The sequence below is a fragment of the Ursus maritimus genome, unplaced genomic scaffold, assembly GCF_017311325.1.
Source record: "Ursus maritimus isolate PB19 unplaced genomic scaffold, ASM1731132v1 scaffold_5, whole genome shotgun sequence".
Taxonomy (NCBI): domain Eukaryota; kingdom Metazoa; phylum Chordata; class Mammalia; order Carnivora; family Ursidae; genus Ursus; species Ursus maritimus.
Window position 1 is genome coordinate 52369348 of NW_024426663.1, and position 15049 is coordinate 52384396.

The 15049-nt window shown below is 51.9% G+C and overlaps 1 long non-coding RNA gene across 1 annotated transcript in view; it reads right to left on the reverse strand.

Moving 5' to 3' along the window:
* Positions 1-216: 216 nt before the first annotated feature.
* The window catches only part of LOC103663720, a 134153-nt gene continuing 119320 nt past the window's right edge, over positions 217-15049 (reverse strand). Inside the window, exon 5 of the long non-coding RNA XR_568855.2 lies at positions 217-1320. This is a non-coding gene — a long non-coding RNA (uncharacterized LOC103663720). The remainder of the gene's footprint in view (positions 1321-15049) is intronic.

A 15049-nucleotide genomic window follows, 5' to 3' on the forward strand; every position in this document is an offset into this window, starting at 1 on the left:
AGGTCTGCCACCCCTAAACACACACATGGAAACACATACACTGGGAACACGCATACACACACACACCAAGATGCCCCATCCTGTAAAGCCCCAGCTCCACAACCTTCAGCCCCAGGCCCCCACGCGGAGTGGTGGGGGTGGGCGGGGGCGGGGAGCAGGATGGAGGTGGCAGGGGCAGGAGGAGGGAGCCGCACAGAGAAAGACTGAGGGCGCAAAACAAAACGGAGCCAAGCAGACATTTCTCAGCCTGTTAATTTCCTACAGTTCTGTTTTCCATCCTCAGAAAGAAGCTGGTTTCTGCTAGTCCACCCCCATCCCCCTGCCTGTATTGTGCAGCTGGTGAGCAGGGAGGAGGGGGGTCCGGAGGAGCAGCTAGGAGACTCAGGTCTTCCTTTGATTTAAAGAAGTACAGGCAGGATGCAGAGACGCCCCCGAAGCTGTGACCCCAAAGAGGAGCCCAACTGGGAGATTTGCAGGCTGGACCAGTCAAACCATACAGGTCTGGGGCTTCAGGAGGAAGGGAAACTGGGGGTGCCACAGGGAACATTCTAGAGGTAGGAGAGGGTACAGGGAAGAGAGGGGGCAGAAGCTGGGGAGAGGTACTGGGGGAGTTCTCACAGTGAGCTCATGGCTGGGGCCTGTAGATGGGTGCCTGCTGACTCAGCAGAGACTTGGCAGCCTCCTTGAGCTGTCTAGGCAGCCCTGGGCTCTGCTCCAGCTTTCCTGGGAGGCTCCCCGGAAAATCTCAGGTGGACATGGTCATGGGTGGACAGGTAGATCAGAGGCAACCCCTTGGCTCTGCACACTGTCCTTAGCACCGCTCGCTCTGAGTGTCAGGAGGGGTCCTGTCCCTCCAGGTGAGTGGTGCAGAGCTTAGTGGGTAAGGGCATAGCTTTTGGCTTCAGGGAGGTCTATGAATCTAGACACCGAAGCTTTCTAATTGTGTGACTTTGAACCAGTGACCTAACCTCTCTGAGTGTGTTTCTTCATCTATAAATAAGGATTTAGTGATATGACACACGTAGAACATCTAGCATAAAGCCTGGCACATAGTAAGAGATCAATACCTAGATTGTTGATATATGTATTATGTTTTCTAGCCACCAACCAAATGCATACATAGAGCTGAGATGGACTGGGATCTAAGCCGAGGGTTAGGCCAGAGGGCAAACGGAACCAGGCATCCCTTGGCTCCTGGATACAGATCATGCCAGGCCCATAGACCCTGGTATGAGTAATAGTTTCAGGACTGGAACCCAGGACATGGCAGGACTGTTCTTCCTGTTTCAGCAGTGGCTAATGTTGAAAAGCCCACAGCACCTAGTGGGGAGGAGAGATAAAAGACTGATGAAGGCTCCTGGATGCTGAAGGCCAAGACCACTCCCCCACCCCTGACTTTCAGGGGCACATGAGCCTGAAGGTGGGATGCCTTCTAGGACAGGAATGATGGAGAACTTCCTGCCCGCCCTGCCCCCCCCCCCAAGCCTCTGGGAGCCACCTGTTGGTTCTAGAGACATTAGTAAACTCTGATCTTCTCAGGCAAGGTCCAAACAAGAGGAGTCTGTAAAGATTTAATTAGGCACAGTGCATAAATGAACTTTCCTTCCCATTTCTGTCCTCCAGCCCTAGGGGGAGGAAGAGACTGGTGGAGAATGTGAACGAGGGGCAGAACTGGGAAAGGCTATTATGAAATCCTCTGTGTGCTCAGCTTGGGAGCAGAGGTCCCCATAGCCAGGGTCACAGTATCGCTGAAATTGGCAGCACGGGCCCATCAGGGCTGCACTTAGGGGCCTGGCAGCTGCCTTGGAGTGACAGGGCAGTTAGGGCTCCCTCCCCCAGGCAGGAGCTCACCTCTCGCCTGTCCATGACCTGCAGGAGAAGGCTGGTCCAACCTGCTGAGCATTTTCCTCTGTTTGACCCCTGGTACAAAAATGCTTGATGAGTCTACACCTGGACCTACAGACCTGCATGGTCTTGTCTGGGCCTGGCTGTTCCCACAGGGCCATGTATTGGTCACACATGTACAGCTTTACTGCTCAAGGGGACTTCTCAAGTGAGTATTACTCACTTCAATTATCCTTTCACTCACAAGGCAACCCAGGCCTGGGGGTAGCAGGGAGTCACGTAAAGGATAGAGCCCGACCGTGGTCTCCGGATTCTTCCACCGCTGCCTGCTATGCTTTCTGGCCCTCACTGCTCCACATGTAGCTATAACCCCCGTCCATACCTTACATCACATGTCCTTCCATGGTGTTTCCCATGAGCAGGCACTTTACATGTGTCCCCAGCAAGCCCACGAGGCAGGTACTATGACAACTGCCATTTTACAGATGGGAGGCAGAGAGGTGAAGTAACTAAGCTTAGCTATAAGGCGTAGAGCTGGAATTCCAAACCAGAATGTCTAGCCCCAGAATCTGGGCTCTTGACCTACGCGCATTTACCTTCACTGTCCGCTTCTCGGGGTCCTTGTTTTTACCAACACTGGTGCCACCACCGCCCCTTCACAATGCATTGTTTTCCCATTTCTGGACTCTTGGTTTGTTTTTCATTATGTTTTTTTAATCTCAACACCCAACGTGGGGTTCAAACTCACGACCCCAAGATTGAGAGGTGTGTGCTCTTCTGACTGAGCCAGCCAGGAGCCCCTATTTTCACTTTTTTTTTTTTTTTAAAGATTTCCTTTATTTATCTGACAGAGACAGAGAGACAGAGTGAGGCAGGCAGAGGGAGAGGGAGAAGCAGGCTCCCCACTGAGCAGGGAGCCGGAAGTGGGGCTCGACCCCAGGACTCTGACATCATGACCTGAGCCGAAGGCAGACACTTTACCAACTGAGCCACCCAGGCGTCCCCTATTTTCACATTTCTGATATCAATCTAAGCCAGATAATCACCCCGGCCACAAAAGTATGCTCAGCATCATGACCACACTCCCCTTTCTCGGATCTTCCCCATCATTTTTGCCATGATCATCTTCAACATTATCTCGTTCACTAGCAGCATCACCTTCACCATCTACAAAATTCTTAATTGCAAATGACTGTGAACTTGGAGATCAATGCAGATATAACTCTTGCCTTGGGACAGGAAGAGAGTGCTTCCTGTCTCTAGTCTCCTCCAGCCAAACAAAGTCTCCTTTTTTTTTTTTTTCCTTCAGAGAGAATGATAGAAGGGGCAGAGAGAGAGAGGGAGAGAGAGAATCCCAAGTAGGTTCCATGCCCAGCACAGAGCCCAACATGGGGCTTGATCTCATGACCCTGAGATCATGAACTGAGCAGAAATCAAGAGTCCGATGCCCAACCAACTGAGCCATCTAGGTGCCCCCACATGTAGTCTCTAAAGTAAAGGTACAAGCCAGTCAATTGGTACAAGGCAGGGTGGTCTTGTTCTTAGAGACTTTTCTGGAAATAAGAGGGGTGGGGGAGAGAAGTTGCAAACAGCCAGAGAGTGTCTGTTGAGGGAAATTAATCAATGGTCAAAGAGATTGCTTGTCATCTTTCAATATCTATAGCAATAACAAGCCTCCAGGGAGGGGGTCGGTGCTCCAAGGGAAAAGAAGATCAGAGTATATTCTGCCCAATCCAATCATCTAATGAACTATAGGGGAAAAATGGAATCATAGGCAGCTCCCATCTACTTTGGGTGCTGGCCAATAAATACCCCATCTTCCCAGCACAGTAGCTCTTGCAGTCCCTGGAAACCGGCAGCAAGCACACTGCCCAGGAGTTTTAAAAATTGATTATGCCTTTGGGTCCAAATTCCACCCACATCCCAGCCCAAAGAGTCTGCTGGTTGGCTCTCAATGATTGCTGGCTGCCAGGGGTGCCATCGTCCGTCCTGCACAAGATCATGGGAAGAGGGGGCAATGGCTTCCCGAACCAGAGCCTCCACCCAGAATTCCAGCCAAGTCCTCAGAGCTCCCAGGACCTGGAGGAATTTTCCCCCCGGTTGTGTTTGGAATTGGCTGGTTTTCTGGGCACGAGGCCCAGCTCAGTTTAATTTTTGTTTATTTTTATGTACAGATTCTCTTCTGTTTGGGGAAGAGCTTTGTAAATTATTATTATTTATATGATAAAGAATAAATCACACCAAATAAAAAAACCCACAATCTCTTTTTCTCAATAGAATTACTAAATTAGGGGCTGAAAGGAACAGCCGATATGCTGGGGTTTGGTTTCAGGAAGCCTTTGGACATGGATTCTCACAAAATCTCTTAGTAAATGGGCTCTGTTGTCCTGGATTTGATGCTACTTACAGCCAGCAGAGGCATATGGGGCCTCTCAGGAGGACTGTGGTGGTTTGGGCCTAAGGGTGCTTCTGGTCCTCCACACATCCCATTCCTTAGGAGATGAGTAGGGCATTTTTAAGTGATTCACTAATTCAGAATGGGAAAAGAAAAGGGGAAATAGAGGAGTTGGAGTTTCTTGCCAGAAACATGATCAAATGCCCAGAAATGGGATGGGGGGAGGGTACATAGGGGTTACTTGAATAGTGGCATTATTACATCAGGGGAAAATGAGCCAATCATTTCTTTGCCTATTCATTAAATTTGCATGCTACAAATCTATTGGTTGGAATGAAATGAGTCAGGAGGCAGGGATGCAGATGGGCAGAGGAGGAGCTTGGCGCAGGGAATGTCCCCAAGTGGCCCCCACCAGCTAGGGTAGGGAGAAGACCAATTCACCAGAAGCACCATCCTGGCTACCTTGTCCACTCTCAAGTTTGAGGACTAGAGAAACACACGCCTAGAAACTACCATGGGGCTAAAATGCTAAAGGCCAGGGAGAAGGAACAGTTGACAAAATCTGGCTTTTTTTTTTTTTTTTTAATCTCCCAGGATCTCAGGCTACCAGAGATTTTCAAAAACAGGCAGAGCTGGCAGCGATGCCTACCAGCTTTTGCTCAAGCTGTGTCTTCTTCCTAGAATGGACTGTTTGTACCTGCCCACCCAAGTCCTACCTTTGCTTTCAGCACAGCAATGCCCACCACTGTGGTTAAGAGTAGAAGCTCTGGCCTCTCCCCTTTAGTTTGAATATCCATCCATTCTGGCACTTAATAGTTGCTGAAAATATGAGCAAGTCACTTAAATTCCCTGAGACTTAGTCTTCCCGTAATAAGAGCAATCACATACACAGATTTATAGTGAGGATTCAGTGAGAGGATCTATATAAAAAGCACCTAACACATAGTAAGTATTCAGTGTGGTCATTATTTTAAGTAATACTCCAATAAGTTATCCCTGAGCTCCCCATCTGGGAATTAACCATGCCCTGTCCCCCTAGTCCATGTGTACTCTGGGAACACAAAGCTGCTACTTCCTTTTCTTTTCTTTTTTTTTTTTTAAGTAATCTTTACACCCAATGTGGGGCTTGAACTCACAGCCCCAAGATCAAGAGTCACATGTTCTACAAACTGAGCCAACCAGGAGCCCCACAAAACTTCTACTTCTAAGGTTTCTACAATTTTTTACAATCTCCCCTGGATCAGCTATTATGTATAAATGTGGCAGTCCCTAGCCACACTTTGCACTTAGTAGGTACTCAGTAAATCAATAAATGCTTGTTTATTTTTTATTTTTTGAAAGATTTTATTTACTTATTTGAGGGGGGGAGAGAAAGAGCATGACTGGGGGGGAGGGGCAGAGGGAGAAGGAGAAGCAGACTCCCTGCTGAGCAGGGAGCCCCCACCCAGGACTCAATCCCAGGACCCTAGGATTATGTGACCTGAGCCGAAGGTAGAGGCTTAACCACCTGAGCCACCCAGGATGCCCAAATAAATGCTTGTTTAAAAAAGTTGCCTACCTAGTCAAATTTCCAAGCCCTGTAAATGCCACTAAATTCTAATTTCTCTGTTGTAGCTCCCATACAATGCCTGGTTAGGCTACCCCAGTAAAATAGGACACGGGGAGCAACAGGAAGTGGGCTGGGGTGCCAGGACAAGGTGGGAGATGGAGCTTATGAGGTGCTCTTCTGCTTCCAGGCCACATGGTCAATCTCCTTCTCCTGCCCCTCCCGCAGGGCACTTAAAATTCCACCCTCATCTTTGATTAACCAACAGCTGACCTGAGACATGTCTGTTTGTACAGGTCCTCCTCCAGCCAGAGAATATAGGTATTGATTAGCTGAAGCAGTGCAATGAACTGTACAGGCCATGACTCTGAATTGTCTAAGAGGCCCCTTGAGAGGTGGCCACGTAGGCAAAGGATGTCTCTGTATGACTTTGGACACATATATATGCACTTACCCTTAAATACCTATACATTTATAGATGTGTATTTGTGGGTAAACATGGGTCCTTTCATCTTGGAGTCCATTCAGTGATTTATTCATTTGTTCATTTATTATTTATTGAGGTCCTACTATGTGCTAGCACTATGCCAGATGCCGAAGTCACGTACATACATCGTATGTATGAAGACATACAAAATTCCTGCCCCCACAGAGTTTATTTTCTAGTGAGAGAACAAGAGTAAATATGCAAAGAAATAAATAATTCACTTTCAGATTGTGAAAATGCTATTAAAAATAATAAGACGGGCTAAAGGAAAAGAGAGTGACAGGGCATGTAGCCAGAACTCCTTTAGGCTGGGTGCATTAGACAAAGCCCTGAGTGATGAAAACAAGTCAGCCTCAGAAAAACCTAGGAACAGGGCGCCTGGGTGGCTCAGTCGGTTAAGTGTCTACCTTCAGCTCAGGTCATGATTCCAGGATCCCGGGATTGAGCCCCACATCAGCTCCTTGCTCAGGAGGGAGTCTGGTTCTAACCTCTGTCTTCCCCACACCCAGCTTGTGCTCATTCTCTCTCTCTCAAATAATTAAGTAAAATCTTAAAAAAAAAAAAAAAGAAAAAGAAAGAAAAAGAGAAAGGAAGAAAGAGAAAGAAAGACAAACCTAGGAATAGAGCACCCACAGTAGATGGAACAGCACATCCAAAAGCTTAGTAGAACTGCTTTAGGACCAGCCACTCTAGGGATCTATGTCTTTTTAAGGCAAATTTTAATCAGCTTTAATTGCATATACACATTTATGTCTTTCCATTGCCCTTAGAATCAAGTCCAACTCCTCACTGGGGTCTCCCCCGGCTTCTTTAGTTCCTTGAATGAGACAAACTCCTTCTGGCCACAGTGCCTTTGCACATTCTGCCCCCCCCCACCTTAAATGCTGTTCCCTATCCTTGTTCTCTAGTTAAAGCTTATATCCTTTAGGTGTCAGGAAGCCTAGGGTGGTCCACCCCTCTCCCTTCCACACTAAATCAGGCTCCTTTGTTAGATGCTTTCACATTACCAAGTTGCTTTAGTCAGATTCCTTATCTCACTTCGTAATTATGCATTCATTTTTGTGCTTATCTGATGTTAGTATCTGACTTCCCCACCAGAATTACAAGCCTTGAGAGAGCTGGGATCTTGTCTGCATCCCCAGCTGTTAGCACAGTGCCTGGTGCTTGGAAGGTACTTAACAAATATTTATTGAATAAATACTTATGGATGCTGGGGTCAGCTCTGGGCCCCACCACTAAGAGTCCTCAGTGACACACCAGGCAGCACAGAGGAGGAAAATAGGATGGGAAGGGACTCAAAACCACAGACTAATAGGGCCTGGGGGAAGGGCGCAGGGTTGTTCAGCCCAGGAAAATTAAAGCCTCAGGGGGCTGCAGGGACAGTCTTAAAATTCCAGGAGGCCTGTCACCTGCCAGAGGGAGACCACATTAATAGGGAGCCAAAAGGTGAAGGACTGGGCTGCTATGGGGAGGTGGGTGGGGCTCCTTCTAAGGAAGGTCTTAAAATATTGAGACTTGTCAGGAGTGGAACAGGTGCCTTAGAAGGTAGTTCCCTGTCCTTGGAGGCCCCTGTAAGCAGGGGAGGAGAGGAGAGGGACCCTGAAGCCCTTATTTCCCTGCCAAGGTACTGCAATGAAGGGTCTCCAGTGGGTCAGGCCCCTCAACCCCATGGCTAGGCAGTCCCTTCAGCTGCAAAATAGAGGCCCAAGGCACCAAGAGGTACAGCATGGGGGGGGCAGGGTTGTTTTTCAGCTTCGTCCTCAGTAGTTGCTCTTCCCCCTCCTCCCTGCTTTGTTCTAACAGGGTCTGGGAAGGAGGGGAAGGGGGTAGAGGTAGGGGAGGCTCTTCCGGTACATCTTAAGTGGCTCCCCAGCTGGAGCAGAGTGCATATTTTAAGTGGAGTTTACAGACAATAGATCTCTCTAGGGCTTGGAGGGGAAGGAAGCTGAAATTCAGGACCATTCTGTGAATTCCCAAGTTCTTTTTATCCATTGTATGGGGAACAATGCTGTTTGTTCTGCACATTCACTCAAGGTGGGGGGTGGGGGATAGTTAGGCCCCAGCATTCTGAGGTTCTGGGAGGGGCGGGCTGCCCAGGAATGGGGGACCCTCTCAGGGAAGGGGGGGGACGCTGAAGAACCTGAAGGTGGGCCACCAGGGAGGTGGGGAAGCTGCAAGTCTGGTTGGGTGGGTTTGAGTTCCAGGGAAGCCTCCCAAAGAAAAAGTGTTGCTTCCCTTCCACTACCCACGCCCCCCCACTTCCCAGGGGATGCTAACTTTCCATGGCTTCTAATATAGACCTGCTATCCAAAAGCTTCATATGATGGGGGGATGGGGTAGAGCTGCCTATTTACCAAGTGACTTTGGATAAGTCATTTCCTCCTTGAGGTCTTAACTTCCCTTGTTTCCAAGGTTGAGGGTTGGGCCCAGATTCAGACACTGCCCATTCAGACATTCCTTGGACCAAAGCTAGTTGCTCTCCTCTACTGACCCCATCACAAACCTCACCAACCCTAGGTCCCTTCCTGACCTCCAGACTGTAGCCCAGAGGAGGCTGTGCACCCTCAGAGTGAAGTGAGAGATGGAGCCCCAAGTGCAGTCATAGAACCTCACTAAGACTCACCTCAACCTCTCTGAGCCTCAGTTTCCCTTCTGCAGAAGACACACAGCAATAGTGACATCACCTCAGTGGGCCGTCCTGAGAAGGAAACACCATATCTAAAGCCCTGTGTCTGGAAGGGATGCAGGGCTCAGAGATGTCCACCCTATACCTGAATATAATTATTACCTCTGCTTTTCAGCTAAGGAAATCAAGGCTTTGAGAAGGAAGTATCACGCAGTGAGTAAATTAGGGTATTATGATTCAAACCCTGGCCGGTTGATTCTGAGGCTGAGATGCTGACCATGCTCAGGGCCTCCTGCAGGGATGGGACTGATGCCTGCTAGAAGCAGACTCCTCCTGACTTTCCAACAGCACCTGCGGATGCCAGAAAGCCATTTCTTTCTCCCAGCCAGGGCAGTTGCATTGTTTAACGGGGGGCTGGGGTGTGGGAGACCCCCCTAGCTCTTCTCATAATCACACTGTAAATTAAAATCCCCCTATCCCTCTTGCTTTTGCAAGGCAGTGCCTTATACAGGAGGGGCACCGGGTCAGGAGCAGCCTTAATGCTCCTGGGCTGAGCTCCAAGTCTGAGCTACAGCTTGCCTGGTCCTGGAGAGAAAGCCTGAGCCTGGAGGCTGAGACCTGGCACTGTTGTGCTCTAGGGTCTTGGGCTCATCAGGGAGCTGTCTGGGGCTTGGATGGTCACAGAACTAGAGCTGACAGGGACACAGGTCCATGAACTGAGACAGAACTTGGTATAGGAGGAGCAGAGGCCCAAGCCACAGGGTCCCAAAGATGGGGGCACCGAGCCATGGCTCCCTCCCATCCCTATCTTAGCTCTCTACCCACTCTAGTCCAGCCCTGTTCCTACCGCCACTCTCAGTGTTTCTCTTTCTGGCTTATGGATCTCCACCATGAAAGAGGAGAAAAAGGGAGGAATGGGGGAGAGAAAGCTGGGACGAAGCGGTCCACTTTGCCAGGTTAAGCAGTTCCTGTTCTGTGAATGAAGGTGATGTGGGTTCAGGGTGGGGGGAGGCAGGCGGAGGGAAGCACTGGGCAGGGCAGCCTGGGATGAGGTTGCCATGGGAACAGCAGCCTGTCAGGAGCCCTGCCTTCAAAGCTGAGGTGCGGGTGTTGCAGGTTCCTAGGAGAGGCGGGTGGCGTGTGCATGTCTGGGGTGGAGGAGCAGTTCTGATGTGAGCCCCCTGGGACTCCAGCTCCTGGATTCCAGATCAAAACTCTAACCTGAGAGGGAAGCGACGTCTCGCGATGTTTCCTGGCAGACACCCCTCAGCCTCAAACCCTCTCTTGCTGAATATAAGGCAGGGATGGGGGTGGATTCTGTGCTGGGGGAGGCTGTGATGCAGGTCCTCTGCCAACACTGCTCTCTCACTTCAAATGGGGCAGGAGGGAAAGGAGGCAGGGGGAGTGCATTGTCCTCTAGGCTTGGGTTGGGGCCAGCCTCCACGACGACATGGTTACCTGAGGTCTCTGGCTCCAATTCCCCAAGGGGGCCTGGGAACCTGGGGGTAGGGCTTAGAGAGAAACCCAGTAGGCTGTGTGTGAGCTCTCCAACTGCGCACTCTCTCTCACCACCCACCACTGTGACCCTCTGGCCACTAGGGGGGGGCCATGCCTCAGCATCCATAAGAATTGAGGGACAGGTCAGTTCTGAGACCCAAAGTGGCCTTGAGGCAGTGTGACCAAGGAGTGGAGGGCTCAGTGGCATTTGCTTTTCATGGGGTTGGCCTAGCTAATTCAGGCCCCAGCAAAACCTGAGGGTCTTCGGGAGGCACCCAGCACCCTGCCCACTCAATCCCAGCCTTCTCAAGCTTGATGCCCCACTCTCAAGGGCGTTTAGAACAGCTCTCAAGCACCTACTACTCACCAGCACAGTGCCGGGCATTGTGAGGGAGTTGGGATGAAGGGTGGAGACCGCTGCTTACACAAGGAACAGAGGCAAGTAAAAATGGCGGCCCTTGAGTCATGAAAACCTGGGTTTGAGCCCTCACTTTGTAACTGGGTGACCGTAGGCAACTTATTTAACTTGAGCTTCGGCTTCCTCATCTGTAAAAAGGTGATGATAATGGTACTTAGCTCAGGGAGCTGTGGGGAGAATTAAATGAGAAAATGGGCGTAAAACCTTTAGTGCAGCATCTGGCCTGTAGAAAACCTTCAATAAAGACAATTACTGTTATTAGAAGTGAACCATGAGAGTGCTAACGTGGAGCTAGAGTCCAAGTGGTAAGGAGTCTTGGAAAAAAGACAAATCAATTTGGCGAGAGAATCAGGGAGGACTTCTTGGATGTGGTGCCTAGGATGAAACTGAAGGAAGGCTAGGATTGCTATAGCTGGGGAAGGCCAGGAAGGCGTACCAGGTAGAAGGAACTTCAATGAGGAAAGGCATTTAGAGCTCTTACTTTATTTTACTTAATCCCCGCAGCACAAATTAGCAGCCCGGGTGTCCCTCAGGGCACCTCTCTCCGACTCCCTACTTCCAGAAGCTCTCCCACCTATCAGGATCCCTGCCCTGGGCTCTGTCCTCTTGCCCCTCCTCCTCTTCCTTTCTCTCTCACTCCACTATTTCCCTCTTCCTCTCCCTTCTGTCTTCCCCACAGGGCAGCTGGCTCAGAGAGAGCGCGTAGCACGACTAGTGACCACGGCCCTGCGAGGCTTAGCTGCACCAGAGGCGGTTTTGCCCCGGAGGGACATCTGGCCCTGTCTGGAGACGGGTGGTGGCCCCTCGGTGTGACAGGGCGGTGCTAGAGCTCCTGGTGGGTAGAGGCCAGGACGCTACTACACATCCTGTGATGCACAGGACAGCCCCCACAGCGGAGAACTGTCTTGTCCCATACGTCGCCGGCGCCAAGGCTGAGAAGCCTGGCTCGTACCAAGAGCTGCCGCTGGGGAGAGGCTCAGCCCTCTTCCCCGCGCTCCTGGCGTCAAACCTGCGAATCCCCTCTCCACCCCACCCCACCTCCGATCCCCTCCTTCCTCGCTCCCCTTTATGGAGTCCGGCCCGTGGCACCCTCTGGCCTCCCAGTCCCCTACTCCGCGGCCTGTGCGCCTTCCACTGGGGTCGCGCCCCCCTTTATCCTCTCCCGCGGCAGGGGCTGCGCGGGCCTGTCAGGCAGGAGTCAGCCCGCGGGCTGCACGAGGCTTCGGAGACAGAGCTGCCTGCTGCACTCGGTGCTGCCGACCCCCTGATTGGCCGAGGCTGCTGTTTCCATGGTGATCCCCAGCAAAGCCTGAGGCCCCCCTTGCCAGCCCCCCCCCCCAGGCCCTATTCAGTGGCGAGAGCAGCGACAGGCAGGTTAATAAAACAGGAGCCGCGTGAGGAGCCGGGCTGTGGGCCGAGGTCCCAGCGTGGTGGCCTGCCCAGAGGAGGGAGGGAAGGGTGGGGGTGGGGAGCCCAGAGCTGGCCTGCCGCCCAGTCAGCACCCTCCCAACGCCAGCCAATCGAGACGACTCTACCCACAGCAGGTTCTGGGGCTGCACCGGCCCTGGGGTGCTGGGGGGTTTAGCCCCCCGCAGTGCACCTTCCTGCAGCGGCCTCTGGGGGCAGTATCCCTGCGGCCTTCGGGACCACTGCACCCTGAATCTGGAATGGGAGGAATCCTGAGGGTGGGGGTGGGAAAGGGGAGAGATGCAGATGGGGTGAAGGAGAGAAATGGCAGTGAAAAGTTGCACCGGAAATCTGGAAAGAGATTGGGTGAGATGGGGATGAGGGGGCAGGGAAGTGGGGCTTGAGAAGGGAAAAAAGGATGAAGGAAATAAGGAACGAGCTGGGGGTGAGGCCAGGGAAAGAAGGAAGGTGGATGGAATGGAGGGTGGAGTATGGCAGATCCTGGAGACAGAGCTGAGGGCCGGGATGGGGACAGAGGGAGCTGGTGGAAGGTGCAGATGAGCTTGCTGGTAGCCGGTGGCACTGAGAGACTGGGATCCGAGGGAGCGGAGGCTGAGATGACCAAGAATGCAGTGGGAGGAGATGAGCAGGTGAAGGGTGAGGTCAGGAGGCTGTGGGGACAGGCACTTATGCCCCCCACTCAGCCTGGCCAGAATGCACAGTAAATAGGGGCTCATTACATAGCCTCTGATGGCTCGCAACTGGTCTGTGGAAGGAGTAGCTGGGGTGGGAACTGGTGGGCCTTGGGGGCTGGGAGTGTGTTTGCACCGAAATCAATGACCACAGTACCAGTGCCACTGTCAGCTGCCAATATGAACACTGACTGCTTCTCATTCAGTACTTCCAACAATTCTTTGAGGCAGACACAATTACCATTTGACAGAGGTTCAGAGAGGTAGAGTAAATTGCCCAAGGTCACACAGCTCTGATCCCTGCCTCAGATATGGTGAAGACCTGCTTAGCTTCTGTGTCCAGACATGGACATTTCTGGCCAGAGACCCAAACAATACAGATTGGTAGCTGGGGAAAACAGGGAGCTCTCTGTCACAGGGGCTCAAGGACACAGTCTGCCTGTGCTGCTGAGCTGGGTGTCAGGCTCCTGGGTTGCCATCCCTGACCCAGTGACTCACTGGCTGCTTGAGTCAGTTTTCCCAGTGGGTGGAGATGCTGGGTTTGCCGCTGCGGGTGGCATCACTGCAGTCACAGCTCCCTCCCTGCGACACACACACAGAGACCCCATAACAATTCCTCCAGGGCCATCCCTGAGGTCGCCCATTGTGAGACAAGGCGGGGAGCCTAGAGCTGGTGCCCGAGGTCTGGGGCGAAAACGGCTTTGGGCTAAAACAGAAGAGCTTGGCTCTGCCATCTGTGGTGTGGCCTTGGCTAGATGACTTAACTTCCCCAAGCCTCAGTTTTTCCATCTATAAAATGGAGGAAACAGTACTTCTTAGGCTGGTGATGCAGATTAGAAGACAATGTCTGTGAGCTGACTGGCATGGAGAAAGTTCTCCAGAGATGCTGCTTCCCTGCTCCCAGGGCCAGGGTGCCTCCACAGATGCTTCTGTTTCTCCTGGGAAATGTGGGATCCCTTACTCCAGCCCCAGAGGGGAGAAGGGACCTTCTGCCTCCCTAGCGCGCGCACGTGCGTGCGTGTGTGTGTGCGCATGGTCACCACCGCCAGAGGACTCTGAGAAGTGGAAACCAAATTTGCATAGGCCTAGAAAAAGAGGGGCAACGGGTAAGCCAGATGTGGTCAGGAGATTTTTTTTTTTTTTTTTTGTCTCCTGAGAAGGGATAGATGTATCCAGGCTGAAGGCATGAGGGGGGACTCTGCCCATCACATCTGCCCCCAACTCTACTGCTGAGGGAGGGAAGGCCACTGAGAGAGGCCAGGCCACAGGATGAGAGCACAGAGCCTTCCAGGCCCGTGCTGACCAGCTGCTGCCCCTCCAGCCTGCTCCTGGCCAGTAGGGCTGTGGGAGGCACGGCCAGGCCAGCGGCTAGGAACCCAGGCCTGGGAGGGCAGAGGCGGCTGCAGCAACCTGAGCACTCGATAAGCCATTAATTCTTAATAAACGACAGGCTGTGCATTATTTAACAATAATGATACTTTCTGTTCCATTATAGATTAAAACACCAGCCTCTTCTTATTAATCCTGCATTTCAAAAGCTTGTAAATCCTGTGCAGCCGGAGGAGATAAAAGCCGGCTCATCCCCATCCCGGGGCTGACACGCTTGCACTGACACAGGGTGGCTCAGCGGCCAGGCTTGTGTGCGCACACGCGCGTGCCCCGGGCCCACCCACCGGCCACCAGCCACCAGCCACCAGCCACCAGCCACCAGCGGGCATCACAGCCAGGAGAGAGGAGCACAGCTGCAGGTGGGGGGCGGCCTCCACTCTCCGAATCGCCTGTCTCTCATTCCTGTCTTTCCCTTTCATCATTTTTCTCTGATTTTTCTTTTTCTGTTTATCCTGCATCTCCCTCTCCCTGTACATCGCTCTGTTTTCTCTGTCTCCTCTTCCTTCTTCTTCTCCTCTTGCCCTCTTCTACTCCCTTCCCCCTCCCTCTCTCTCACATAGAGCACCTGCCTCTCCCTCCTTTACCTTCACACCTTTTAACTGAACATATCCAGATTATGCACAGACTCTATTCCCATATGGTCTTTGCTTTTCTCCGGGGTCTTCTGAGGGGCGGGGTGGGGAGAAGGGAACAGAACTCAGAGAAGGAAAAGAAGGAGTACAGAAAAGAAAAAACCCTGGCCCCCCC